This window comes from Lemur catta, chromosome 18 (assembly GCF_020740605.2).
Source record: "Lemur catta isolate mLemCat1 chromosome 18, mLemCat1.pri, whole genome shotgun sequence".
Taxonomy (NCBI): domain Eukaryota; kingdom Metazoa; phylum Chordata; class Mammalia; order Primates; family Lemuridae; genus Lemur; species Lemur catta.
The window spans coordinates 41,431,461-41,458,511 of record NC_059145.1 but is presented as its reverse complement, the minus strand read 5'-3'; the positions used below and the strand labels follow the sequence as shown (position 1 = coordinate 41,458,511).

The window sequence follows — 27,051 nt, the reverse complement described above, 5'->3', positions numbered from 1 at the left end:
ACTTGCACCAGCAGTGCAGACAACAAATTCAAATTCCTAAACAGATTCTGCCTCTTGTTAAAGTGATGAAAAATGCTAAGCATGTCACCATTTCTACCTAGGAGTAGATGAGACTTAAAAATTAGTATGGTAACAGCTTTGGCATAATGTGCTCACATAATAAATAATGACTTAAACAAAAGCTGGTGTGTAGAAATTACTCCAAAATAAATCCAACCCACAATTACTCAATGCTGCCAGCAAAACAGAATTAAAGTTCAAAGTTACAGAGAATTAAAAACTTAATAATCTAAATCTATTATCTTCCAAAGCTTTTATTAGCACTGTCAAAACTCATTTTAACTCCTTATCATCTTTTTTCCCCTACTGATATTGTGATGAAGATTGTCATTAAAAAATGATCAAAAAAAAGAATGTTGATACAGAAAAAAAGCCTAATCCATAAACCAAAATACTGGCACCTAACATTTTACTGACTCTCACTTAAAAGACATGATCAGTTGGGGATTCTTACGTTGGTGGGACTGCAAGTCATCTTTCTAAAAAGTAATCTGTCAATTCATGTATAGGTTGAGCATCCCTAATCTGAAAATCTGAAATCCAAAATGCTCTAAAACCTGAAACTTTTTGAGTCCTGATATGCCACAAGTGGAAAATTCCACACCTGACCTCACATGATGAGTCTCAATCAAAATGCAGTCCGAACTTTGTTTTATGTACAGAATTATTTAAAATATTGTCTAAAACTGCCTTAAGGCTATGTGTGTGTATAAGGTATATATGAAACATAAATAAACTTCATGTTTACACTTGGGTCCCATCCCAAGATATCTCATTAAGTACATCCAAATATTCCAAAATCAGAAAAAATCCAAAATCCAAAACACTTCTGGTCCCAAACATTTCAGTTAAGGGATACTCAACCTGTATCAAGAGCCTTAAAATAAGCAATATCCTTGATTTAATAATGTTAATACTAGATTTATGTCTTAAAGAGATAAAGATGTAGACAACCATTTATATTCAACAGTGTTTATTGGGATATTTATATATGCAGAAAAATCAGAAATAACCTAAAGATCTACAATAAGGAAATGGCCAAATAAATCACAGTATAATCCAACATTAACACTATGCCACTGTATTTTGAGGCTATTTAATCTCATGGGGGAAATTCTCACAACATAATGTTAAGTTAAAAAAACCTTATATACCAAATTTCACAGCATATGACCCAAGTTTTTTAAAAAAGCATAAAATTCGAATGAATATATATTTTTAAAACCCAAAATGTTAATTGGTAAGATCACAAAATTTTTTTTCTCTTATGCTTTTTCTTTAAAAGTTATGACCGTGATTACGTACCGCTTTTATGTTTCAGGAAAGGCAGAGGTTATTAAAATTTTGACTTTCTATACATATTTATTCAATTTACTTTTCCATTAAGAGAGAGATATATGAAATACACCAATTTCCCTGAAAATACAGTCCAATATACTACCTAATGCCTATTTATGTAATGGTAATAAACAAGACACACTCAATGAAATATTCTGCCTCCTCTGAGGGAGAAGATATGCACCTGCTTCAGGCTGTGGAACAGGAACAGAGTCATTTTCATTAACAAATAATTTGAGCCCTAACTGTATAGGAAGCAACATAGTCCCTGTCCTTTAGAATCTTACAAATGATTTAAGAAAATAGGATCTGCATATAAAAAGATAAATAATTATACAAGTTAGCCCAGGTGAGGTATGTCAAAGGAAGAGGAAAGGACACTAAAGAAGCCCAGGATCACCAAAGACAGGGGCAGCCCACAGACCAAGGCTTGTCCTTCAACAGGTAGTACTGCAGCACCATTCCTAAAAATGGGATAAACAGAACCAGCAAAGTGAGAGTGCCTATGGCTAGCTGGTTGGCTTAGGAATGGAGAATACCAATTTGGGTGAAGTTATGATTTGAGCAGAAATGAGGTAAATTAAGTAAGGTTAAGGAAAAGGCCAATTCTGAAGAATCCCTAATGGCTCACCATTTAAGCAACTGTGATGGACACTCACCCTCTCAAAACTAACAGAAAACTTGCCATACTAAATAATTCACCACGTATCTATCTTTGAATTATACTTAAGTTCAATCAACGTGTCTATTAAAGAGTTAAAAATGCACAGGAAAAGCTTTTCATAAAAGAACTGATGAGGCTTCAACAGAAGAGGAATATCCTTTAGGTAGTAACATGAAAGCAACATAGAAATAAGGTTATTAGAAAATTTAAACCAATTTTAAACATCCATGTTCACTTCAAAGTTCCATAAAACACTAATTTTTTATTATGACTTATTAGATCTCTCTCATTAACACCCATATACATACTGCTTTCCTAAAAACCTACTACTAACCTAAATAGGTTTGTACATAAATGAATTATAGCAAAATCACAGTTGATTTTTCTTTCCTTGTCTCATTTCTAATTTTAAAAATGTCTTTTACTGCCATAATTGCCCATTAGAATTTCCGTTTTGTTTGCATGCAGGTCTCAAAAAGAGGAAACAGAATTCAACTACTGGGAATGTAGGGACTGTGCTTTTTCCGTTTGTTATTATCATTTAATTCCTCACAATGAGTGATATAATGGAGGTATCATACCCATTTTACACATGAGAAAGCAGAGACAAAGAGGTCATGGTCCTACACTCAGGTAAGAGCTACCTAGGTTGGATTCCAGGCCCTGCTGACCCCTCAGCCTTGAGGGTTTTTTCCTGTTAACAATACAACGCTTTCACCTATACCTTTCTAATTCCTAGGAAAACAAAAGCACTAAAATAAATCTATTTTGATATTTTTGATGTTCCTCCAATTCTGATATGCCAGGCAAGTTACTTGCTCCAGCAATCAATTAAACAGAGGAAATTTCCTAGGGCCAAAGACTCACCTAGTAAACTTTACTAACAAATAATTCCATAAAAAACTTTCTGAAATGTTCAGAAACTGCTTTTCAAGTTGAGAAGGAAGTTACAGGCAAATAAGCATTCAAAAAACAGACTGAGGTAATTAGTGATCATCTAAAAAATGGAAGGGCACCTTGAAAATAACTTCATTCAATTCTTTGCATACGATTTTGTGATAGCATGACTCCTCTCCAGCCAATACCAAGTAAGTAATTCAGGTAAAATGTAAGCAGGCTCTATTTTCTCCTTAAGAACTTTATCCTTTCCCAAACTGCAATTTTAATATACTTTGCAAATTACATTCTTTCCATTTGTTTCTGAAAAAGCACTTTCCTTCACAAGAGGATTAGCAAATATTCATAAAATAGAAAAGGCAAAGGACAAAATCAAGCCCTCAAACTGTAGACTGAATATTATTACTGCAAATTTCTTTAGTACCATTCATAATAGTTTATGCCAATAAAGAGAGAACTGTTTAACCTGCAGAAAATGAGGTAAAACAGGAAGCTAAACCTTACCTTAAAATACAATCACTCTGCCTTTGTCTACTGCTAAATAAAAAGGCTGTACATTATTATGACTATTTTAAATAGAGATCCATGAATATAGTACACTCCAGCTTCACAAACTGTCCATGAATAGTTGTTAGTATATCTGAATATTTGTTAATATATCCTAAATCTAAAATGAACTTTATCTAGGTAAGCCATACTGTAAAACTTACATTAAAATGTCTAAAAGATAATGTCTCTAATATAGAAGAACCAACACAGTTAAATATTAAACCAAGTTTGACATATATTCAAATATTTTCCCCCTAGCTATGCGATACAGAATAAAAGACAACACAAGGGCCTAAGAGGTGTATGTGTGTGTGTGTGTGTGTGTGTGTGTGTACATATGCAGGGAGGGAACATCAGAGGAGCTACGATAGCAGTTCTAAGATTCAACATTTCAAAGTACCACATAGTCAACTTTTCTTATTATCTTCATTAAAGAGGTACACTTTACGAATGATCAAAATTTATTTATTCAGCAAATATGCAGAACAGCATGACAGCACAGTGGAAAAAGTGCCACAAGATCTAGAGCCCAACAAGTCACTCAACTTCTATGAACAGGCATGTCTTTATCTATAAAACAAAGATAATCACCACCTTGGGCAGTTATTGTGAAAGCTAATGGGATAATACATATTAGCAAGGTGTGAATGGGATCACAATCACCCAAGGATTTCCCCCCCCAGCTTTTCAGAACTAGCCTCCCTCCCAGAAGATTTCAATATTTGAGAGAGGTTGTATACATAATTCCGCATCTTATTTTATTATCAGTACCCTCATCCCCAATTGGCCCAACAAACTCGTCCCTAAACACCTCTACTGGATATACTAGGAAGGTCCCTGCCTCAAGTTGTTTACTGTCTCTTACAGGAACAGACATGCAAAAACAAGTGTTTTCCCTTAAATCTGCATTGGGGAGTTCATAGAAGACATCTGAGAGAAATTATTTTTTGTATGTTTGAGCTAAGAATTGAAATTGGTGATGGTAGGGAAGAGGCTTTTCAGCAAAGAGACTTAAGAGAGACTAGTGTGACTGGGACAATATATGCAGAGGGTAAGAGGCAAGGTCAGACAAGTAGGTAAGGGCCAAATACCCAAAGGGTACTCCATGCAAATAATTAGTTTATACTTCTTTGGTCTGGACAGCCCTTACCCAGGCTTTACGGTCCAGCTTAAAGGTCACCTTCCTAACCATCTCCTTCCTGCCCCCACCTCCCTGAACTCACAGCACCATGCCCTTTGCCACTATGGCCCTTATCACAATTGCCGGGTCATATAATTATTTCTATGATTGTGTGGTTAATAATTTGTACCCTCCACTAGACTAAATGGTAAGGTCAGTCCATGTAAGGCTTATGTCTATATTCAGCTCTGTATCCCAGGGCCTGCCAAGTATAGCATCAACCCAAAATATACACATTTTATTAAATGAACAAATGAAGGTTGGCATAAGAAGTTAAAGAAGAATCCAGAGCAGAACAGCAATCAGAGACAACACTTTAACAAATCAGTCTGGCAGCAGAGTGAAGATCAGACTGGAAGGGCAAGACTAGAGCTGTGAGACAACTGAAAATGTTGCCAGGTAGATGATTACTTAAAGACTGAAAAATGAGGGCAGCCAGTATATGCATAGAGATGATGAGGATGTAGTAAAAAAGACACATTCTGGAAACAGAATCCAAGAACTCAATGCACAGAGGGCAAGGCGAAGGGAGAAATCTAGAATGACTCTAGTGGAGAGTGGTAGTTGATGACGCCATTCTCTCAGAGTTAGAATATGGGGCAGGTCATATTAGCATAGACGGAAGATTTGCTTCTAGTTCTAAAACCATATGATTGAAAAACAATCCAAATCCAACTCAGCTATATTAAAATGGGCATGGTTTCTATAATAGGCCGACAAAATTAACAAACTAAAAATTAGATTTTTAAAGTCTCTTCATCAAGAAACTTGAGGACACAGACTACTTACCAGGCATTACTCTGGTCTGGGGATGTAGAAATGAAAGAAATAGTCTTTGCTTTCAAGGAGCTGACAGTCTTGGGTCTGAGAAAGATAACTGCATGTCAACAACTGAGAAAATGAGGCCCAGTAGATGCTGTGATTTGACCACAGATATGTTGCGTAATCCATGCTTCTGAAGCATTTTTTCAAAACTCACATTATATGGCCTAGGCAAATATGCAGTTGAGAGAGTATGGTGTTTAGATATAGACAAATGCAATCTTGCCTTGGGGCTGGAGACACTCCAGAACTTGAAACATCATGTCAAATGGACAGATAATGCCCTCTGAGTTTAAAGTAACTGCTGAGTAGCCACATGGCAGCAGACTAGGGGGCATAACACCGTAAGGAAAGGGAAAGAGGCCTGATTTGTCATGGAAGAGCCTACCTGAACAGAGGCCAAATGCTGGGGGTACCAAAGCAGACTCTCAGGAGGCTCTGGAAGTGACAGCAGAGAAATCACGTTCAGAGAGGAAAGAGCAGAAATCCTCTTTAGGCAGGTTCCTCCCCTACCACCAGCCAGAAATGGTTTCCCATGGAACAGAGGGCCACAACCCAAAGTAGATGTACAGAAAAGCAAATGAGGAAATGATCATCTGTGTGGAAAACGTAGCTCTAGATTATCCAGAGCAGACAACACACTCCCAAGTTCTCATTCATGAGGCCATTAAGCCTGAGGGATTTTACACCAGCTCTTCCCAAACTAAAACAAAATACCAAAAACCTTTCTCCCCCATCCCCCAAAGCTACTGCCCCATTTCTCGCCTTCCTTTTCAAATGCTTTAAAGAAAGAAAAGCTGCATTGTCTGTGCCTCAGCAACTCCCTTTCACCTACTTGGATCTAAGTTCTTCTCCCACCACTTGACCTTGTCTTCTCATCCTCCCTGAACCCTCTGGCCTTTTCCCTTTTTCTCTGCCTGGGAAATCTACCTATCCTGCAAGACCTCCTCCCAAGTCAGATTGTTCATTGTTGTCATGTCTGTGCTTCTGTAGGATTTTCCCTAAGCCCCACCACCATATTCATCTGTTTGCATCGTTACTGTTTACCTTGGCGTTTCCCAATAGTTTCTAAGCTCCTAAAGTCAGAACAGGTTTTTATTCACTTTTCTACTGCTACCCTCTATCATAGGGCCCCAAAAACAGACACACGAAGGTTCCATGAATAAATGATCAAAGGTTATCTTCAAAACTGCTAGAATCCACTCAACTTTTCTATCTAAGTTGCTCTAAGAATTTACCTGCACACACACACACACACACACACACACACACACTGGGAAATACATGAACTCAAAGCGACAGCTTTCTTACAAAAGCAACTTGACTAAAAACTCTATCTTTTGGTTGTTAAATAAGCATCTGGGATGCAGCTAAGTTAAGTCTTTTAGATTTCCTCATCCGTTTTTATTCCTAAAATTCTGGACATGTGGAAAGTTCATCTGTAATCTGTACCCTTTTCTTCCTAGGCAGTGTAATGAGCTCTTAGGATCAGACAAGCTGCTACAGGGAAGAAATCATACCTTATTTATACTAGTGCTTAGAACCATAGCTGCTCAATATCTCCTAAAATAAATATTTTTCTATTTAGTTTCACTTTCTATATGAGGGAAGCACCTACAGTGAAGTTTAGATGAACAGTATTTCCTGCGACCCGTAAAAATATCATGAAAGCCTTTCAATTTTAATAAGGACATTTAAAACCCTTTCTTTTAGGATATGATTAAATCTGAACCATAAAGGCCCAATCTATACTTCTGGTCTAGAAGAATAAAAATTAGCATAACTTCTGAGTTCTAGCATGTTTTAAACTAATGGATCTTACTGCAATATACAGAGAAATTTACTCAGGGTCACAAAAAATAGGGCAAGAGTAATTTCTGCGCACAAAACGAACAATAAAAAGTGATTATACAAATTTAAAAAATGAAAGGTAGCAAAGTTTCCTGCCCCAAAACTAAAAAGGATGAGAGTATTAAGAAAAGTTAGCAACATGCACTTGATTTTCTACATTGCTTCAATATGTGACCTTGGGAATGTCATGTAATCTCTCTCAACTCTAGTTCTGTAAAATGGGAATGTCACTCGTTTTCCCCACCGGGACATCTCCAAGATATTTGATAAAATAATCAACACGTACTTGGCGTTCTTTAAAAAAAGAAACTTGTCTAATTAGAATGCTTTAATCACCACTTGTACAGTACATTCTTCTTGAGGAATCCAATTCCAAGAGAAATATTTAAGCAGACGTTGAAGACAGATTTCCTTAAGGGAATGATTTGTAAATCTGGAAAGCGATGTAACAAGATTATAAATTAACAAATTGATTACATAAGCCTTGACAATCCAGGCTTTAAAGTACACTGATAGAGATTCTGATAAGTTCAAGACTGGTTTAGGACAAAGCGCTTCAACCACATACAAGGAACCCAGGAACCCAAACTGAGGTCTATTCCATGTTTGACAGGAATTTGGTGGAGATTCAACAGGATGCCCAACACTTGCAAGCCACGCTTCATCTTAAAACCTAATAAAATGTTTAACACATTAAATCAACTTTACCACCATTCCTAAGACTTTGAGAATGCACTCAATTAAATGGAAGGGGAAAAAAAGTAACTTGACAGTTTCGAAGGTCCTATATCCTATACCCTTAGACGTTTACAGATTTAAGAACCCCACTGCTAAATTCTCGCCAAATCCTGCAACTCCCTATGAAGCTACTGGATTGTATCCGATCCAAGTGTTGGAAATAGCACAGCTTCAGGAACCCCTGGGATAAAAAGGCTGCCACTTTACTGGATCCCAAGTCCGAGTAAAAGGTAGGAAGGTTTTTAAAAAATGGTCCCGAAAGAAATCAACAGGAGATGACTACGGGAAAGAACGTAGGTTTCCCAGTCCGAAAAAAATCCTAGCTCTCCCTCGGGAATGGACTGCTCCTCCTCCTTACCCCGCTGCCCTCTCTCCACAGACAATATCCCCACTCTATTGTAAAGCTGCAGTTTGACCGAGGAACCCCCGTGCGGCACTACATTCGCTCGCAAAACGAAAACAAATTCAGAGAGGAATACACGCCCTACGGAGAGACCTGGGCGCGGGGCCCCGCGGGCGCCGCACTCGGCCCGCTCCGGGGCGGGGCGCGAGGATGCGGGCGCCTTCCGAGGTGCCGCAATCCCGCCGCGGCCGCAAGGGCAGGGCCTCGGGGCGCCCGCGGCTCGCCGCCGCAGTGACGGCTCCCGCCCGGCCCTGCCACCGCCCCGCCGCCAGGCCGTGCCGCGGGGTCGGGGCCGCCGCAGTTCGGGCCCCGCGTCCCCCCGGGCCGCGCGCTGCAGCCGGCGCGGGGACCGCGGAGCGCGCCTTACTTTCCGCCTGCGGCGGGCGCCCCGACTCGAACGCCCAGCCCCGCAACGGCGGAGGCTACTGGGGCTGCGGAGGCCGGCCCCGCACCCCCGCCCACGGTCGCCGCGCCCCGCGGCGCTCCGCACTCGCTCCTACCTCAGCCGGTAGGCGGGCGTCCGTCCGCAGCGGCCGCGGCGCCGACAACTCCCTCCCGGCCGCCGAAACCCCGCACCCAGCGCTAATCATAATACCAAGCGGGCGACCGGCCGCGGGGAGGAGGTGGGCGCCGAACTGCGCCTGCGCGGGATGCGCGTCACTATGACGTGAGCGCTGGGGCGTGGCCGCGGGAAGGGCGGGGCGGGGCGCACCTGCGGGCTGGCGCGCGGGCCGCTGGCGCGCGGGCCGCTGGCGGGCATCCTGGCGGGCATCCTGGCGGCGTCCTGACCCCAGCCAGTCCGGGCTGCGGCTGGTGGGAGGAAGCGGGTGAGGCGCCCGAGGAGGACGGGGGACGGTGGAAGAGGAAGCACCAGGGCCACGGGACAATGGCCGGGAAAAGTAGCGCGAGCTGTCTGGGGAATGGAGGGAAGGGACCGCGTCCCTACATGACTGCGTCTTGGGAGTGGGGGGCAGGGAGCCGCACGCACTTTACCCTTTAAGGTTCACCCCATCTCCCGCCCGGGTTTAAACAAGGAGAGGAAATATATATACACATATGAATATACGTATATAAGCGTACACATAATATGATTTTTTATCTCTACAATTTCTTCTCTCTGGGAACCTAATTTGAAAGAATTATGTTGATTTTGTTGCTATTCAAGCTAAAGAAGAAAAGCCCAACATCTGAATTTGCTGCTGGCCTTAAAGGTCAGCAGGGAGACACTGGCCCGACCAGGCGGCTCTGGAAAGGGTGGAAAAGTAAACTGTCCTGGGAAGTGTTAAAGAAGTGTAAAGCACATGAAGTCAGGGATTCAAAACACGCCAGGCATGAACCGTAGCCATGGATGGTTCAGCAGCGTGGTGGCCAGGCCGGATAGCTCAGGAAGGGAGCTTAGCGATGGCGGGAGAGTGGGCAAGGGGACTACTCTCGACTCCCACCCCTGGAAGCATGGCCTGCAATGGAGACCAGCCCTCCAGGGTTCCTGGAAGGAAGCACCAACAAGCCAGATGCCAGATTTCCCCACCCTGCTTGGCCCTTTCTATTTCCCCTTTCTGTCCACCCCTCCCTCAAGAACGGACCGCTAGTAAAGAAGGGCACAAGCAAAAAGCTGCTCCAAGTTTGGTTGAATTAACTGGAGGGAAGAGAGAAATCTAGATGGCTTTCGCAAATCTCTCTGTTGACCTGCAAATGCCAAAAGCCTTTTTCTTTCAGGCTTTCTCTACAGCATCAACTTTGCATGTCTGAAGATGATTGAGAAGCAGGAGTGGATTGTTGCCAAGTGCAAACTGTGATTCCCAGGGTAATAACATAAGGTTTTCTATTAAGGGGGGACCCCCAGCCACCCTAATATCCTAGCATCCTGTTGTGGAGGTGCACCAGGGAAAGCCTCAGGCAAGGCCTCTGCTCCTCAAGGCCCATCCTCTGGGATTTCTCTGACTTGGAAAGACCATAAAAGAGTAATCTCATTTTGATGTGGAAATTGTAGCGGCATATTAAGCAAGAGCTCCTAACTTGTATTTGTGGAACTTGTTCCTTTGTTGCTGGAAAGCTGGCAGACCATGCACTTTTCTCCTCAGGGAGGTATCACCATTCAGGGAACCCTATAGCCAACAAAAGGGAGAAAATACCACTATAATGATCTCCCAAGGGAATCCCAGTGGTTGAAGGCCTCCACTCCTAGCTCTGTAGTTTCTGAGATGTAACAGTAACCACAGAACAATGACTAATAATGTGTAAGCTCTTGAAAAATATATTGCTGCTGTGTAACTCAGGTTTTGAATAAATTCTTTAAAGAAAACAAAGGCATGAGAATAGTAAAATAATAGATGAAAAGGGGCAGAATAATAAATTGATTTAAATAAAGTTGGCTCCAGTTCTCTTCCAGAGAGGGATGCAGTACTGGCCACATGGTAAATCATTTATTCATCCCCAGTATTTCTTGGGAAGCTGAGTGCTGCTGGCAAGAACATGACCCATTTTTGGTTCCACACCATAAATGTGGTAACATGATCTGATTAGGCTTGGGCAATATTTTAAAATATTCAAGTACAAATTAATATATTATTACTTAACTTGGAATTTAAGCAAATGTGCTTATTGTTAAGGAAGAAACCCCTTCTCCAATCTGCCCTGGGACTTTCTTCTACACATACTGCTTTTTTAATGTTAGGTCTTTTTATGGACCTGTAAGAAGCTTTAATTAGATATACAGCACTCTACAAAACGACAAGATGGAGCATGCAGGCTTGTATTACAGTCTGTGTGATTCAGATCTCAAAAGTAACATAATGCCACTGATTTAAGAAGAAGTTGTTTATTGGAAGGAAACCAAGGAGGTGCTACAAATTAGATCAAGATGTGAAAAGTGAGCAGATTCATGAAAGAATTGCCATTTTCATCTTGGGACCCCAAAAGCGGTATGTGTAACAAGGTTATCTTCTTCTCTAGATATGTTTTTGTAATTTATAAAAAATGTAAAATAAATACATTTAAAATAATATGAGTATTCATATACAGTTCAATTTTGTGTTGACACTTTAATATGATTCCTTTTACATATTTAATTAGTCATTTTGTACATTGATACTTGTGCATTTCTAAGTCCTACCTTCATCCCAGTAGGACCAAAATAATACTTCATGGGAGTGGCCTAAAGAGTTCCTCAAAGACTCCCTCACCACACCCTTGACATCAGTTAACATCTCTGAACTTTTTGTCTCAGTTAAGGTCCAATACGTGTGTGTATAATATATTTTGATAGTTGCAAACAAGGATTGGGAATGCTAGTACTTAGCTCGGCTTGTTTGCAGCCAGTGAACTAGGAGACATGGCAGACATTGTCTGGCATTGAACACTGTCTTCAATGCTAGCTGCTCTATAGCTTTGGGGAAGTTGCATAACCTTCTGTTTTCTCATCCGTAAAATGGGAATGATGGTAATGATAATGATATCTTTTAAAAAATAAGGGTTTTCTTTTTTTACATAAGTTTGATTTAAAGCAGTGGCTCTCAAAATTGTGCTTCCTGGACCACCAACATCAGCTTCTCCTGGGAACAGGATCGAAATGCAAATGCTCCAGGTCCCCCTCAGACCTGTAAATCAAAAACTGGTTTCTCTGTTTTAAGACCTTCAGGTGATTCTGATGGAGGTTAGAGTTTGAGAACCACTGTGGGTGGGATTAAGTGAGTTAATATGAAGTCCACTAAATGGGTGGACACAGATTGGATAGCCCAGGTGCTGGCTGGAGTAGTGTCCTAGGACCCCTGCTAGGCCAGGCCTTAGCCCTCAGTTGTTAGATTGGGAGGAGCTTGGGTCAGGTCCCTGAGAGAGGAGCCAAGATGACCAAAGAAGCAGGACTTGGGGGCTCCAGGCAGCGGCCGTTTATCAGCCAGTGCAGAATAAGCCCAGTGTTTGAACATCAGTGCAGAGGGCTGGTTGAATATTAGTGCTGCTCTTTGCCATAGCCGTGTGAATATTGGGCAGCCTCTGGTGAAACTGGCCTCAAGGTATTCTGTCATCTCAGCTCAAATGAAGTGTCTGTCTCGATGAAGGTGAGAGTGGTCCATCCCCTTAGGGACAGGAAGAGACAAGACACTCAGCAGCACAGTCCCTGCAGCTGGAGTTGGCATCTGATAACTGAGCAGAGCTGAGCCAAAACATCAGGGCATGGATGTCAAAACAGCTGAAGCTCACTTCCTTAGTAAGGCAGCCTTACAAATAAAGCTTTACTCATCCTCAGCACATAATTCTTTCTTACTTTCCCACTCTGCTTTGAAATTAGGGCGTGTTAGACATATAAAAATAACAAATAACAGTAAAAACAGGAATAAGGAAAAGTTGATTCAGGACTCAAGACCCCTCTCCCAGAAATAGTAGCTGTGTATTCACTCCCAACCCCACTCCCTCGCCTGGACTCTAGAGATCGTCGGCACAGCTAACTGCTCGTGTTCCCAGCCTCCCTGGCGAGCAGGGATGGCCAGATAATCTGGCTCTGGCCAATAGATCCAGGTGGAACTCAGCTGTGGGCCAGGGGAGGGAGTTTGGGGAAAGCTTTTGTTTTTCTCATACAAAGGGACAGCTGCAGCTGACTCTGGCCTTCCGCTGTCCTCCTGCCCTGGCTGCGGGCATGATGCCTGGAATAGAAGCTGCCATCTTGAAGCCATGACGGACAGGCCAGGAGAATCACAGCTACACCAGCTCTGGCCCTCGTGAGCTGCTGAACAAATGCTAGCAGCTGCCTGCTCCAGACTTTCTGTCCTGTGAATAAATGGAAAACTCTGTCCATTATGCTTACTGATACAACTAATATAAACCATTACTTGTCATGAATAGGCAAAAAAGGTGGTGGTGGTGGGAATGCAGCGAGGATTTTCCATGTCTAGTTAAGGCATCAGAAAGAAGCTGTGGTTGCTTGTAGTTGCTGACAGCAAGGGAGATATCACAGACTACTGGGGGCAGGTCAAAATGACACAGAAGTTAACTTCAAGGGGCTTCCACTGGGCAAGGAGGAGACAATTTGAGCATCAAAAAACAATGACTATAATCATTAAAATGAGTTGGAAATGGATGAATGAAGGGAAAGAATCAAGCACTTATCTTGCCTTTCCTGTATGAACTGTATTTTAGAGTAACCAACGAGATGAGGAGGAGTTCTTTACAGAATAATTCCAGCCAATGAAGACAGAAGGAATGACAGAATTAGAAAATCACCACTTTGCAATGTGTAATGAAATACTGAATCTGGTCAATGACCATTAATAACTGTTAGGTGAAAAGATGACAGAACCTGCTTATCGTGGGTGGATCAGGCTACAACGCTACAACCCATTGCTCAATTTTTGCATTTTTAAAGGTGGAACCTTCAGATAGGTCCCCCTTGATGTGACATATGAGAAAGTACACAGCATCTCCTATGATGTTTTCTAGCCAAAACACTGTTTTAACAAGAATCGAATCCAGTTTACAGGAAATGGTAAAACAAGTAAATTGACACCAGCAGGAAACAATGAGCCTGATCTAGAGAGATATTCTACAGGTCAAGGGACTCCTTTGTCTCCCTCCTCACGTGAATAGCATGAAAAGGGGGAAAGGGGAAGAATTGTTGTAGCGTAAAAGAGACTTAAGGGTCCTTTTGGTAAAATACCATGTTTAGATCGTGTTTGGATCCTGATTTGAACAAAACAACTATAAAAATATTATTTGAGCTAATTAGGAAAATTTGTATAAGTTCTGGGTTTGCATCACGTGATGATGACATTGCAGTTAGGTTTTTTAAAAGTTCTTCCCTGACAGAGATTCTTACTGAATATTTATGGATGAAATGAAATGACCCCTGGAATTTGCTTTAAAATATTTCAGCAAAAAGCAAACAAAAATTTTGTACAGTAGCATATAGAGGAAACAAAATCAGGAGATACATAAAGGGGTTTGTTTTAATTTTTTCTCCACTTTTATGCACAGTTGAACATTTTGTACAAAAAGTTTTTTTTTTTTTAAAAGGTGATTATTTTATCTTCCTGCATTCTAGATGCAAATAGAAGCAAAATGAGAAATCAATAAAAAAAATTCTGTCAAAGCCCCAAATTCTATTTCCTTCCTTCATAGTGTTATGTTCATAAAAGCCAAAATAAATGCTACATTCACAAAAGTAAGATATAAAGCAGTGTCATGTACCTGTACTTAAAACATAAGATTTCAGGAGTACCTTAGAAATATTAGTGCACCTGCCCAGCATACCTTCCATGTTCTTATCTACCTGTGGGGCTCCCCAGAGTGGTTCTCTTCTCTGTTCCCCTGGGTTTCCAAGAGCACTTTGCTCTTCCCATTGATTTCTAACACTTGTCCATCCTCTTCCACCAGCCCATGAGCCATCCTCCCTTCTCCAATCAAGGACATTCCTGATTAGAGCAAGACTAAGAACCAATTCCTGTAATTCTTTACATTCCCAATCTCTACGGTGGTATTAACACACAGTAGGTGCTCAATAAATATTTAGGGAAAGTGTTATGAGCCCAGTTCATTATGTTTACACCTGTGGAGTCTGAAACCCCAAAGGGCACTCCTGGGCTAAGACTGCAACTCATCAGAATCAGAACCATTTCTGAGAACTTACAACTTCTGGTTCCTAATCCAGTGCTACTTCTGAATTTCATTTCTGATTCCGCAAATCTTCCTCTTTATGGAAAGATTCTTCTTCTACCAGTGCCAAGTGTGTCATTTCCACTGTCTTCAGCCCAACCCCAATTCTCACAGCAAAGTCAATGTTCTCTGCCATGACACTTTTAGATCCTTCTAGAGGACATTACTGTTTTAGGCAGGGGAGATTATAAGTAGTTACATAACACAGACAACATGGTGTTGTTTTAATAATAATAATAAAAGTGAAATCCTTAACACTCATGTTTTCAGAACTATTAACTCTTCATTTCTGTTCCAGCTTTTAATTTGCTGAGTCAAGAAAAGAAAACCAGGAAATTACTTGGTTTACTTGTTTCTTGACTTCTTGCCCCAAAGTCATGGTCGTACACTGTGGTGTGCATGACAACCCACTGCTGACGGAAAACAACCTTGGTGTTCTCTGAGCCTTGCAGATCACTCTGAGCCAGCCTTTGTTCAGAGGTCATCCTCAGCTACTCCACTCAGCCCACCTTCAGGAAAGACTTTTTTTTTTTCTGATGTCCTCCAAAGTTACAAACCACAGCGAAGAAAAGCCAACCCAGATATCGATCTCCCACCCTCATTGCTTACTTCTGTATCCCTCAGGTCTTAGCCTTAGAGCCATATCCTGTGACCTCCCATCTAGATCAAATGGCCCACTTTCTACCTTGTGTTCCCAAAACACACCATGAGCCCCCTGTCATGGCTCTTCCAACACACCCTACAATAGTTTCTTAACTTGACTCTAGCTTGTAAGCTCCTCCCCAAGGTAGGGACTGTAAGCCTTTCACCGTTGTAGCCCCAGTCCCTTACACATGGTAGCTACTCCATAAACACTTTTCAAGTGACAATACCAAGAAGTTGAATGAATGACTTTCAAGATTCAAAATTCCAATAATGAAGACCCTAAATTCAGACCATCCTACTTGTTAAGCTGTTAAAAAGATACCTTTTGTGCACAAGGCTTAACTTAAAAGAATAAAGCTAAAAGGGGAGAAGCCATACAGTCTTCAGAAAGTGATTGAAAGATTTGATAGAAGTAGGATGTATTACACGTGCACCTACCATCTGTCCCTCTTCTTTTCTTCTCTAAGAAGCTGTCTTCTCTGGAATGACCAGCCTGAGGTTTGACTTGTCATCCTCATCTAGTCCTTTTCTGCCTCTTTTAACAGAGGAAAGTTGGGGGGTGTGGTGAAAGGAACAAAGACTGCCGCAGTCGCTGAGCCCTCCTCTTGTGACACTTGCACACTCCCTCACTCTACGTGGGAACCTGACTCACCTGGAGGATGACTAAATCTGTGCTAATCTGTACTCGGGGCCCCTCCCAGCAAGGGCCCCTTGCCTGTACCTGATGCTAATTAGCAGATCTCAACCTGTGATAAGGAAGATGGGGTGTGGCTTATTCATGATAACCCCCGTACTTCCTAAATAGTAAAGTCTCATTATTCAAGGTAATAGAGTATCAATGGGAGCTCAGAGCCAAGAGAAAAGCCAGAAAAATACCTCAATCCAAACTTAAGAGTGAAAACAGGATGGTTTCTCTTATCACCAGTAAGCTGTATCTGCCCCTGTACCAGGTGAAATCAACCAAAGGGCCTACTTCAGCTTTTCTGGGTTGCTAACCCTAGTCACAAACCAACTCAGATTTAAAGTCATAAAGTGTACAGTCTGCAATGTCTGTAAACTCAAGACTGAATAGTTCAAATCATTAATATTTTATAAAGTTATCTTTTCAACAGATTCACCCATTGAGTATCAGTTCAATGACCACTGTCCTTTTATTCAACATCCGCAATAACCTGCCTCAGCTGAAAGGCCATTTGGAAAAGCAGAAAGCCCAGGGACAGTGGGGCCTACAGCCATGCGCAGGGCTCAGAGAAGCGACCTCATCCTCCTGAGCACTGGGGACATGAAAACCCTAAGCCATGTCTTGCCCCCATGGAGGCTGTTGTTCATTTCCTGCCAAGGTGTCATAGACTAATCACCAGTACCCAGCATAGACATGCAGTAGCTTTGGTTTTAGAGATAGAGGAAAAAAGAAGGTCTCCAAGAGCAGATATTGGTACTGCTTTTGGCTGGTACAGAGTTTTTGTTTGCCTCTGTGATGCTTCCATAGCCACCAGAATTCAAATTCTATGAGAGCAGGAACCTCGTGTATTTTTTTCATCACTGTAGCTCCAGCACCTGTCATGGGTGCAAGGCACAGAGTAAGCTCCATAGATGTTTGTTGAATGAATGAATCAATGTCATATATATTGCCATGAATGAATGACACAAATCTGTGTCATATATATTTTGGGAAAGAGAATTAGGAAGGTGAGAGTGGACTGATTTATTTAAGGTGGTGGTCACCAGCCCAGCGTTTGGCTCTTGTGACTCATTACAGTTAGTTGTTCAGAAAATACACCCGAACTCCTGCCCTGGTGTTCCTCTAATATTTTTTAGAAGGTAGGAAAATACAAAAACACATGATTAAATGACATATACATGTAGAACTAACGATAAGTCTTGATTCAACATCTAAAAAGCAACAACTACTATTCACAACATTACAGACATGAAGAACAGCTCACGGGAAGAGTAGAAACGAGGGTAGGGCGTGGATTTTGGTGACTTCAACGGTGAAATGACAGTCTCCAAGCTCCTGTCTGCTGCTCTATGCTCCATAGCCATAGTGCACGTCGGTTAGTTTTTTCATATTAGTAGAGGACATAACAAGGAATTTATATAGGTCAGAGAATATTTTAAAATTCCAAACAGAAGAGCTGTTAATGAATTTAGTTTGGGGTGTCTTGCCACCAGAAAAATGACAGACCTTTCCTAAACACCTTTGGCTGTTTGCTCATCAAAAAAAGTCACACATTTTTCTCTCTGTAAAAAGTGTCAAAGAAAGAAAAAAAAAGACTGAGTGCAGTTGTGCTCCCAATGCACTGAGGACTGGCACTGTTTTTAAACTCCACATATATTGTGCTAACCCTAGAGAACCACGAGAAAGTTCCACTTAGAGGAGGCAGACGAGGTCAACGTCCTTCTGTTCCGTGTCAGGGACATTTCGCAGGGTGAAGATTGAAATGCTGAGGCCTGGGCTACGTTCTCACTCATTAGGGGGAAAAAGTTGGCCTGCGTTTTCTTTTGTTTTTATTAGTGTTCATGATGACCTCCAAGAAATTTCTGTCTCTGCTACTGCAACCTTTCACAAGCCTCTAGATAAAACTCCTCATATATATTTTAACCATATAATAGGAGTGTTACAATGCAAATCCCGGTGGTAATTTCCTGACATAAGCCCATTTTAAATATGTGGGTTCAAAACAACCTTTGAGGAAGCCTCAGTCTGATTAGGCCCCTTGCTTACTGAGAACTCTGTACAGAAAATAAGAGAGTGCACCAGACACTGACTTTGAATCTTGGGTCGCTATTACGTAGCTGTCCAAGCTTGGTCAAGGCCTCAGACTGGCATCTCTATTCTGAGGGTAATGCTGCTACCTATCTCAAAGGGTTGTTGAGGTGAGGATTAAGTGAGTGAAGAGTGTTTAGAAAGGTTGGCAAATGTCAGCTGTGCCGGTAGTACTATGAAGTGAGTGCTCACGTCTTTGGAGCAGGCGTTCTGGACACCAAAACATAATGCTCAATTCCAGACAATGTGAATCAACCCCAAACAAAGGGCTTAGACTTGAAGGTACAAAGGATCATGGGGCTGCAGCTATTTTGGCAATACCTATTAACATTCAAATGCTCATCCCTCCGTAACCAGCAATTCCACTTTCCAGCCTGTCGCAGTTTCTGCTCTAAAGAAACCCATACACCTTGGCACAAGGAGGTATGTTTGAGCATGTTCGCTATAGTATTACTTGTGCAAGCATAAGAAATTGTAAACAACCTAAGCGTCCACTAATAGTTTAAAACAATGTATATCCACACAGTGAAACACCATGCCACGAAAAATGATGAGGTGGCCCTCTGCTTTCTATCATAGAAAGTTCTTCAAGAATATTGTTGACTGAGAAAAATATAATCATAGAATGATACAAAAGGTAACATTTATATCCAAACATAAAATAATCATATATGATTTCTCTAGAAATATGTGTGTGTGTGTGTATAAATAACAGAAAGATGTTCTGGAAACAGGCAACTACAAGGTAGGGTGGCTAAATGAGAAGTCAGCCATCTCAGAAATGTTTTGCTTTCTTATAATGTATTTCACATACAAAATAAAAATCATAAGACTATACTTTCAGGGATCATTTCTATTCTATCCATTACAAAATTCATTCTATCCATTACAAAATAAAAATCATCACATATAATAGCTAATAAAATATATTTATATACAACATCTAATCTATATGGTGGTGTATAATAATTTATAATCAATATAACAAAATTTATTATTGAACCATAATAACTTATTGAATAAATTCATTAGAGCAATTTATAATTTTTATGTATGCAATTTATAATTTGTATATGAAATTAAAAAGCACTATTTTGGGATGTCTGTTAAACATGCAGATTCCTGGATCTCGCACCCAGATATTTTAATTCCCATTGGTTTGGGGTTTGACCCAGGAACATGCGTTTTCAGCAAGGAGATTGTGCCACTGATGGCCCAAGGCCTAACTTCTCCCACTGTAGGGCACACATGAATCACGAGGGGGCTTATGAAAGCACACTTCTGCTGCTGCAGGTCTGGGGTGGGGCCCAGGATTCTGTATCTCTACCGAGCTGATGCTGCTGGTCCTCACACCTGCCTGTGAAGGTCAACTTGAATCAGGCTTTGAAATGAGTAGAAATTCATGGGTGTGGGAAAGGCCTCAGAAGGGGTGGAGCAGACATGAGAAGGCAGAAGTGAAGGAGCTGTGCCGAGGGACATCAAGGGCCCTGGCCTGTTGGGAGGGGCGGTGGGGAGCCTGGCAGGTGCCATAATGCCAGGCCAAGGACCTGGCACTTGGTCCATCAGCAACTGCTGGAGGCTTAAGGTGGGAGCCCAGAGTCCCTGAAGCAAGGGGAGGAGAGGATGAACGTGGGGAGGGTATCAGGATAGGTAAGTCCATGGTCCCAGACCCAGGTGTCTGAGGAGCAGCCTATGATCCAAGGCTGGTCCTGAATCCAAGGTCAGGACTGCCTGGCAAGCTGGGTTCCACCATCCCAAGCAGGAAAGGGGTGGTTCTGGTCCCTCTCCTGGGACAGAGGTGTAAATTGCACTCTCTGAATTGCAGGGAGGCTCCAGAGCTGCTTATATTCTGCAGTGGACAAAGAGTCACTTTCCACATTTTTGGGACCAGGCTAATGTCACTTTTCTTTGTGTGAAATGGTACTTTTCCAAATTGGTAGAAGAAGGAATTTATTTAACAGGATTTGGACTAGCCCACACAACTGTTAAGAGGGCTTAAAGAGAAAGTTGATGATTAAGGTCAAGATGAGAATATAGGATGGGATAAGGCAGGGACAGCGCCTTGCAAAACCCCAGGATTCCTGGTTCATGTTTGACAAAGTTATTTGACGCTGAGTAATGAACTTAATTCTCTGCTTCACTTTGCCGGAGGAGAGGGAACCACCCACTTTTTTCCCAAACTCATATCTAGAATGATTCAGAACAACAGGCGCCCATTAGCACCCGTTTTGCGTTTCCAGCTCCAGGGGGCTTCCAGGCAGCTTCTCTCACTCCCCCAGTAGGCTGCTGGGTTCAGAGTGGTGTCACATGGGTGTGCTCTGGGACACAGTGGCAAAGGAGGCATGACCCTCTCAGAGCGGCATCTAATGGTCCGCCCTTGCCCCCATGGCAATAGCAAGAGGTCTTGGAGGGGCCGAGAGGGCTCAGCGCTCGAGTCTCTGCATGCTTGTTCTATATTGGCAGCTGCACGTTTTGAGCACTTATCATATGGAGACTACTATACAATCTGTTTTAATTGCATCTGAAGGAAGTATAAGCAGGCACCTGCATTAAAACTTGCCAGCCCAGCTCTGATTGCAGCTTAGTAGAATTATGTTTGCATATGAACAGTTACATGCAAAATTGACAATCCAGTTCTGTTGTGGTAGTAAGATTATGGGGTATTATATCTTTTACAATTTGATCTTAATGGTGCCATTGCCTTTTCAATTAAAAACACGATTTATCATACACACTTGAACATTTTCTAAATGAAGCTATTTAATTATTCTTAATAAAAACACTTTCTTCTAATTTGAAAAGCAATATATGTTTTTGTAGAAAACAGAGAAAGTATAGTAAAGACAATTAAAGTCACCCATCATTTCCCCACTTAGAAATTTATATTTTACAGTACTTTAAAGAAGAAACTGGGCCTGGTGCAGTGGCTCACACCTGTGATGCTAGCAGTCTGGGAGGCCGAGGAGGGAGGATTGCTTGAGCTCAGGAGTTTGAGACCAGCCTGAGCAAGAGTGAGACCCCATCTCTACTAAAAACAGAAAAATTATCCAGGCATCATGGCTTCTGCCTTTAGTCACAGCTACTGGGGTGGCTGAGGCAGGAGGATCACTTGAGCCCAGGAGTTTGAGGTGGTAGTGAGCTACGATGTTGCCACTGCACTTCTAGCCAGGGCAACAGAGACTCTGTCTCAAAAAAAAGAAAGAAAGAAACTCAGTGAACTCTTTTCTCAAATAAACTTTTGGATAATTTTAGATTTACATAAAAGTTGCAAAAATAATACAGAGTTCCCATAAATCCTTAGCCCGACTTTCCCTACATGTTACATAACTATGGAATATTTGTCAAAAGTAAGACGATAACATTAGTACAATAGTACTAGTTAAACCACAAAGTCTATTCAGATTTTGCCAGTTTTTCTAATGTCCTTTTTCCGGTCTAGGATTCCATCCAAGGTTTGTATTGGGTGGACTCATGCTCAGTTTTTTAAATCTCCATACTCCTCAGGTATAATGAGCAAAATACTACTAATAATACTACTAATAAGGAAAGATGGTATTCATATTATTTGATATTTTTTGAGCAGCAGAAGAAAGCACTGGGTATCTACAGCCCTTGTATCAGTAGTATGGGAAGGTGGGAGTTTAAGTTGTCCTAGTCCAGGCCCCTAGGGAGGATGCCCTACAGAGGATCGGGAGTGAAGTTGAGGAGGACAGCTGAGATGCAGCAGTGGTGCCCTGTTTGGCAGGGTGCAGGGTCCCAGGGCCCCAGGTGCTTGGCCTGCGGAGGCTACTTATTATTTCCTCTTTTAATGGCAAAGAGTGTAAGTGGGGACATGTACCACACTGTGGGCACACAGAGGGCCATGAGGGAATGCGACAGCCCTTTCTCCCTCCCTTCCTTCTGTCCTCTTCACCTCTCCTCCTTTGTTCAATCACTTAACAAATGTTTCTTGAGTGTCAGGCACTGTGCTATGGGGTGCTGAGGATGCACCTCTGAATGGGACAGGCACTGCCTCATGGAGACTGCCACCTAGCAAGGGAGAGAGGCTTTCTTCAAATGATCCCACCAATAAACTATACAATTATAGCTCCGATTAGTGCTTTGAGGTGAGGTACCATGGTCAAGGAGACCTAATCTGCAAGTCAAGTGAAGGGACATTCATGCTGAGCATGAAGGATGGGTAGGAGCTGTTCAGACAAGGCAAAAAGTGCAATCCAGGTGGAGGACGCAGCTTGGGCAAAGGCCAGAGGTGGGAAAGCATGTTGGCACAGTGCCTCATGCAAAGGAAGAGGCCCTTCATAAACCTTGTTGAACAGATGAACGAAGCTTTCAGTTCACAGTACATTTGAAGATGTGTCTACTTAAGAGACTAGAAACCCAACCAGTAATACTTGTCAATAGGACTCCAAAGCCCACTACAGCTCTCCATCTCACAGTTCCTGCCAAAACAATCCCCTGGCATCATCTGGGGTTCCAAGGTAACCCACCTCCCCTCCCTCAGCCCACAGGATGGCCCAACATGTGGTCCCCCGGCTACCCTAGTCACCAACTGCAGTGAATGGCATTCTGCCCTCCTGGCACAGGCCAAGCTCCTGGCATTGCCAGTTCCTCCTCCCTCCAGTGCCAGGTGGGTCCTCCCCAGCGTCCTGGGCATCTTCTGCTTGAGCTTCAACCTAGCTGTGTGGGTCGTAGTAACTCATCCCTGTCACCTATCAAGTCTCCTCACAGGAGGACACACCCTTCCCTCCTGTAGGGCCTTGTAGACCTGGAATCTTTATCTACGTGACTGCTGCTGAGGGTCACTTGGTAGCCAACCACCAGGAGGTGGCTGATCTCTCAGGGAAGTTTTGGAAGACCATCAAGGTTTCACATGCTTGACAGGAGGCTGGAGAACCAGCCGTGGAGCTGCCGGCAAGCTGGGCAACGGAGACGGGATAGCCCCTGAGCTGCTGCTGCTATGACCGTGACCTCTATTTGTCCTCGTGTTGCTGATCCCTCATGGTCTCATCAGTCTCTGGAAGAATTGGCTGGGGCCATAATAAGAGGATCTTCTCTTTTGACTTTCCCTGACTCCCAAAGGCCATACATAAAGAGATGTCCCAAAGAGTGACAGTAGAATAGGACAGGGTAGAATAGGACAGGCAGTTGGATGCAAAATGGACAAACTATGACATATGTCCACTATAGTAACTTTGTTTATTTCTCCAGCCATCATCCAGTGACTGCCTGATATGATCCAAACCCTATCCTAGGCATTGGTGGCCTGAAGGTAAGAGACAGAACTTTCTCTGCAGATGTCTGCTTTTACTCTTGGAGGGGAGCAGATGGGGAACACATCAGGCCTGTAAGTGTTGGAAGGGTCTCAAAGCATGTCTGTGCTGGATGTACAAAGGAAAGGGTGATTAGTTCTGGATGGGAGAACTGCAGGGGTGGTTGGTAAAGCTTGATAGTAGAGGTAACGCTGGAGTTACATCTTGAAGGAAGGTTGTTTGGCTAGCAGGCAGCTTGCGGGCGAGTTTAGGCAAGGTATGAGAACATTCCAGGCAGAGAGAACACCAGATGTAAAAACATAGAGGTGTGAAGTAGGCACAATGTTTAGGGAGTTGTGAGCCATTTGTTATGGCTGGAATTCCCAGTTTGAATGAGTTCTGGCAAAGATTAAGGCTGCTCAGATAGGGAGTGCTAGGTTGTGCCTGGGACTCTGGATTTCGTTCTTTAGACCTGCGCTGTCCAATATGGTAGCCGTATGGGGCAATTTAAACTTAAATTAATTCAAGTAAAATACAGTTAAAAATCCAATTCCTCAGACGTCTTACTCACATTTCAAGTGCACAATAGCCACACGTGCCTAGGGGTTATCATATTGGACAATGCATACATATTAATAGAACATTTCTATCATCACAGCAAGTTCTATTGAACAGTGCTGGCCTAGACTCTGGGGAACCACTGAAGGATTTTAAGCAAGGGAGTGACACATCCATATTTGTATTTCACGGAGTCCTCCCTTGTGGACACTTGAGGGGACATAACGGGAGGCTAGAGATTAGTTAGAGGACAATTGAGACAAGCCTAGCCAAGAGGCTGCTGTCACAACAGAGGAATTGTCCCCTTTGCCTGGAATGTGTTCTTATGCAAAGATGAGTGGAGAATTATTCAGGGTGACTAATGTTTCACCTTGGGCCTGATGCCTTCCCATCCCAGCTTGGGAGACAGGGCTCCCCGAAGGGTCATAAACTAGAGAATCTGGCCATCCCATCCAGTGGGAATGGATCTCATTTCATCTCCAGTAGGTCCTGGTGCTTTTTATGTGAACCTAAAGTGTGTTCACAAGACACAGGGACCCCCAACCCCTAGGAGTCACATGCCCAAGACCTGCCTCCTCACACCAAGCAGGTGGAGAAGACTTAAGTTTCGCCACCACGTAAGTCTGGTTGGCTGTTCAACTGAATCTCCGGTTGCCTGTTGTCCTTAAACACCAAAGTAGCCAGAAGTTGGGAGGCTAAGAAGGCAGGAATATCATATGAACACTGACAAACATGCCCTGAGCTTCTGTTCAACTTCCCCAGCTATGTGCAGCTGCAGACGTGGGAGATGGGCGTGTCGACACCTCCTTGCTCTGAGCATGATTAACGACAGTGCACCCAGTGTGCCCTTGACTCAGAGGGAGCACCTGACCAAGATTCCGCTTGAGGCTCCTGCGTTCTGCGGGTGTAGATGTGCCCACGTGAACCGCACGGAGTGTGTGAGCATGACCCTCACACTCCTGCTGAGTCAGAAGCGGACCCGGGAGTCAGAGGACTGGTTCAAGGTCTAGCCTTGCCAGTCAGCTAAAAACAGGCCTCTTTGTGATACTGATTCAACAGACCCACAGCACTTGCTACAAGCCAGGCCCTGCCTAAGCCCTTAGAGATATTCATTTAATCCCCACAGTAACTCATGAAGCTGGTGCTGTCATTATCTGTACTTTACAGAGAGGAAACTGAGGCATGGACATTAAGCCATGTGCCCAGGCTTGTATATCTACTGGTGTCAAACCCAGTTGCCTGGCACTGACACCTGCACACCACGTGCTGCTGAGAAGACACAGTGTGGGCCCCAGCCCTGTGGAACCTTCCGTCACCAGCTCAACTCAGGAGCTTCTGTTGTTGCTGCTGTGATCACTAAGGCGATGGGGACCCTGTGAGGGGGAATGTGAACGGCTTTGAGGAGGGGCTGGCTCAAGTGCCTCAAACACACCAAATTCCACACCCTTTATCATGGCCTCTCAAACAAGGAGATCTTGCTGCCTCCATAACCAGCTGCTGCCACGGTAAGACTCCTTTCCTGGCGACGCCTGTGTCCTTTGTCACAGGCTTCCATCACACCTCCTGTAGGGAAACCTCTTTGAGAGGCGGTCGTGGTGCACGACATGCCGGCACCGAGATGGCAACGCTCACCCGCAGGCTCTCCCAGCGCTGAGCTAGCGCCCTCTGCCTGCGCACCCTCCCATGCCGCTCCCACGTGGTGGGCAGCCCGCCCCTGTGTCCTCACTGCCAGCTGCAGTGGGCCAGCATGCGTGTGTCTGAGGACGTTTTTAACTAATGAACACGCTGTCCAGACGGAGTCCTCTGGGTCTGTCTGAAAAACATCACCAACCGCACTCTGGCTCTGGGGTCAGGTAATGATCTGCGAGCTCGGCATCTGCAGAGCTTGTTTGCTTCTATTATTTTGTTGGATGATCCTAGCAACTTGTGTAGGAAGTTGTTAATACATATAATGGAAAAATCCAGGCTGAGCATGATGGTTCATGCCTGCAATTCCAGCACTTTGAGAAGCTGAGGTGGGAAGATCACTTGAGGCCAGGAGTTCAAGACCAGCCTCGGCAACATAGCAAGACCCCTTCTCTACAATAAAAAAAAAAAAGGAAAACTCCAGGGGTATCTTGCTGGCTTTGATTCTAGCTTGATCCAAGGGATAAAAGAGTGCCCTCATGACTTGTTTTCTCTTGTTCTCTCAGCTCTGCCATCAATGTGTGGCTCCCTCCATATTGAAGGCTAGATGGCTGCGGAATGACTAACTTAAGGGTTGAGCTCAGTAAGAAGGGGAAAATCTCAGGGCTTCTGCAATAACTCCTAAGATTCATTCCGATTGGCTTAGGGTGTGTGCCTGTGTCTGAACCAGTCATTGCTGCCCAGGGGATGAGCTCTTCTCCTGGAGAATGAAGGCAGGGCAGATCTCCAAACAAAAATCCAAGGTCTTATGGACAAAGGGGGCTCAGATGCTGAGCAGTCAAACTAAAGATGTCCATCAGGTAGAGGGGAAACTATTCTCAAAGAGACCCAGAGAGGTGAAGGGATGTCTCCAGGGCCACCCAGCAAAAAAGGTGGCAGCAGTGGGTCTGAAACCCAGTCCTTTCATCTTTAAGACACACTCTGAACCTGTGATCTGGCTTAACTTCAGGTGTTCTAATTGTGGCTAGAATGTCAACAGGAAACCCAGAGGCTTTGCAA

At 43.2% G+C, this 27,051-nt stretch overlaps 1 protein-coding gene across 3 annotated transcripts in view; it reads right to left on the bottom strand.

Annotated features, from left to right (window-relative positions):
• The window catches only part of SNRK (SNF related kinase), a 58,062-nt gene extending 48,934 nt beyond the window's left edge, over positions 1 to 9,128 (bottom strand). For 2 of the 3 annotated variants that reach the window (XM_045530736.1, XM_045530735.1), the window contains exon 1: positions 9,003 to 9,128. The gene's annotated coding sequence lies outside the window, so the exon portion shown is untranslated. The remainder of the gene's footprint in view (positions 1 to 9,002) is intronic. The other variant, XM_045530737.1, reaches the window with a different exon arrangement.
• Between the last annotated feature and the right edge of the window lie 17,923 nt (positions 9,129 to 27,051).